The following is a 3,338-nucleotide window of genomic DNA, read 5'->3' as shown; positions in this document are numbered from 1 at the left end:
ACTGACAGAGTGGGTACAATTCCAGTTAACATTTAGGTGGGGTAGGGGAGTGGAACACTTGTGTTCGTACTTGTCTGGCTAGTGCTTTATTCATGGAGCCATCTTCCCAGTGCCCCAAATATGTCTTTAAATTCATATTCAATAATGTTTAAATATTATTAATTTTGTTCTTTAGTATTGAAACCAATCAAAATTTGTGATTTGGAATATAAAAGGGGGAAGACAGCAAAGGCATTGATATTTGATCACAAGCATAAGCAATTATTGAAATATAGTTTTTGAAAACTTAAGGAAAAATGAATCATTCCAGAAAAGGCTCATTTAAATCCAAAGAGCAAATTTCACAGAATAGTCTGATTATGCAGATTTTTATTCTGCTACAAAATTATGAAAAGTAACTTTTTTTTTTTACTTTTATCTGCATTTATTTTATACTGAGTTTATTATTCCCATGCCATCAGTTTTTGTTTCTTCTGTTTCTTCTGGGATATATTTCTTCTTCTGTGCAACCTTCTCTTCTGGCTTTAGAACAATTTATTCTTTTTCATCTCACTCAGTGTGGCAGGGGGCATTCATGTATGGGTTAATCTGGCCATGAGCTCTGTTATATTCTATAACTTGTCTTTAGTGCTTTGTTTACCTAGATGTGTTCAATGACTAGAGAATCTACATCCAAACCCTGCATTTTTAAACATGTGCACCAAAAACTCATCACTCAATTTCTGGCCACCGAATTTAGTCCCGCCATACTGTTTGGCCTGGATTCACCTCCCAACTCCACCATTATTCCACTGGAATGGCACACATTGCTTCTTTAAAGTGACATCTTTTAGATACTTGGTGGCTCTTTGGATATGCATACCTTTGATGGCCTGAGCAGTTTCCCAGGTGTTCTTAAAGTGAACACAAAGATTTGAACCTTTTGATTTGCATGGTTTTGTGTGGTTTTCTGGGTCAGGAGAGAAGGGAACCATAGTCACAGGTCACCTCCAGCCAGTTTCAGGAATGAAAAGTAAAGTTGTTGTTGTTTTCTTTTTATTACATCCCCCTCTATCCTGCCCTTCAGTCTCCCACGCCATTTTAATACATCCTATATCATTATTCCTCCATCAAACTTTATAACACTGCATTCTATTCCCACAATGATCCATTATTAGTTTCTATACAATATTTTGTTCTATTCATTTTGAGAATTTCTTTATAAATAATTTTCTGAATTCTTCAGAATTTCATACAATGCATCTCCAACTCCTTTCAGATCTACTCTCACCTCCCAATCCAATAAATTTTGTTGCATGGTATTTGATCCCATTATGAACCCTAAGATTGTGAACTGTAAAAAAGTGTTTTTTTGTTTGGTGTGGTCCAGGCCTAACACACACCTTCGTTCCAGGAGCTTTCTGTACACAGGATTTAATAAAGTTAACCCTAGGTCAAGTGGCAGAGCAAGAAACCAGCTGACAGTGATTTAGTAGAAAGGAAGGCCATTGAGTTGAAGGGTATTTTAAGACATCTTGAAGAAAAAGAGCTCTTTAGCACTTTGGCTTTTAACTTCTCGTTTCTCCTCCTGGGATGTTGGGTGAGCTAGCATGTCTTTTCCTGGGCTGTCAGCTAAGGCTTTTTCCATCTGGGACATGACCTGAGTAAGAAAGGCTTTTTTCCACTGGGACTTGAGTAGGACGGTCAGCTGGGTGCTTTTCCTGCCTCTCTGAGCTAGTAGGTTTTTATCCCAGTGTCTGGATCCTGAGTCTATTGGTAAAATCAAACCATTTGGGATATTTTTATTCTTTAAAACAACAAGGGGGTACAAGATGGCGGCACCAGGAGAACATTGCGTCTGAGGAGCAGGAAAACATTTTCCATACAGCAACCAAGAGAATGAACTCTGGGCCCTAAAAAAACAGTGATCGTGTTTCCCAAGTGAGAGGAAAACCCTACCGTGTGGGACCCAGTCAGTTGGGTCCACGCTCAGGTCACCCAGCCAGAACCCAGAAGAGATGCCGTATCACACAGGCACTAGGTCACCAGATCAGAGCCACACACCTGCCTGTCCTGATCACCTTCCCAGGCTGAACGGTGGACAAAAAATCACCAGAGACTTGGAGTCCCAGTCGGGAGAAAAACCCACAGGGAAGGAAGGAAACAGTACTGGCCTCAGGTCACCCAGTCTTTTCCTGGAAAAGGTCTCCAGAATGCTGGGTGCGCTGCTGCCAGCACTGAACTGGGCTCCAGCTGGGAGCACAGAGATTTGCTGCACGCCCAGCTCTCCATCACAGACAGAGCTATGCACCCCAGGGCAACAGAGACTAGGAGCCCCTATCAGGAGAAAACCCCACAGGGAAGGAAGCAAACAGGGTTCAAATTAGGTCATCCAGTATATCCCTGGAAAGGTCCCCAAAACCAGCAGGCACATGTGCTGCCAAACCAGAGACCTGCTGTGCATCAACTTTTAGTCACAGACAGAGCTGTGCACCCCAGGGCACCAGAGTCTGGGAGTCCCTGTCAGAAGAAATCTCCACAGGGAAGGAAGCAAATGGGGACGGACTTAGGCAACCCAGTATATCCCTGGAAAAGTTTCCGCAGACAGGCCCAACCTAGGGACTTGCTGTGCACCAGATAGCCTGCTGCTCCCAGGAGAGCTGTACTCACCTGGCACAGATTACTGCTTGGGTACTGGGGCACAGAGTCCCAACCTCAGACCCACAGAAGCCTGGGATCCCCAAGATCAACCCCCAGATACTGCTCCAAGGGGCAACCAGTTATCACTAATTAAACTGACCAAACCACGGGACACCCAGGTTACAGCAGCAGCTCACTAAATTTACAACAAGAAACCCAGAAGCAGGGCAGCTGTCTCCAGGACTTCTCCAGGTGAGAAGAGAGCCCTCTTGACTAACAAGGATCACAGTTACCACTCAGGTCTCTATGCCTGAGGTGAGCTGTGGCAACTCCTGAAAAACACCAGCCATACAGTGTCCATACCCAAAAAGCTGAGGAGGCTTCCTTCAGGAAAAAAACATCTTCCTTCCAAGGGGATTTTCTCCACCACAGGATTCCAGAAACCACCAGAAACTAACACCCAAAACCTAAGATAGCCCAATGGGTAGAAGCCAAGAAAAAACAGAACAATATGACATCTCCAGAACCCAGTTATTCATGGGCAAGTAGCACTGGATACCCCAGCATTATTGAATTTCAAGAAGATGACCTAACATCTATGCTCATGAAGAGGATAACAGATAAATCAAATAAATTGTGTAAAGAATTAGAGGCAGATAAACTCAAACAGATTATGCCCATCTGTAAAGAAATAGAGGAAGATAAAAACAGATTATGGC

General features: G+C 43.2%; 1 pseudogene; it reads right to left on the bottom strand.

Moving 5' to 3' along the window:
- Positions 1–443: 443 nt before the first annotated feature.
- LOC129692157 (60S ribosomal protein L17-like) lies at positions 444–974 on the bottom strand (annotated as a pseudogene).
- Positions 975–3,338: the final 2,364 nt, after the last annotated feature.

The sequence above is a fragment of the Psammomys obesus genome, unplaced genomic scaffold (genome assembly GCF_907164565.1).
Source record: "Psammomys obesus unplaced genomic scaffold, mPsaObe1.curated_primary_1811, whole genome shotgun sequence".
NCBI lineage: Eukaryota > Metazoa > Chordata > Mammalia > Rodentia > Muridae > Psammomys > Psammomys obesus.
This window is presented reverse-complemented; position numbering and strand designations above follow the sequence as displayed.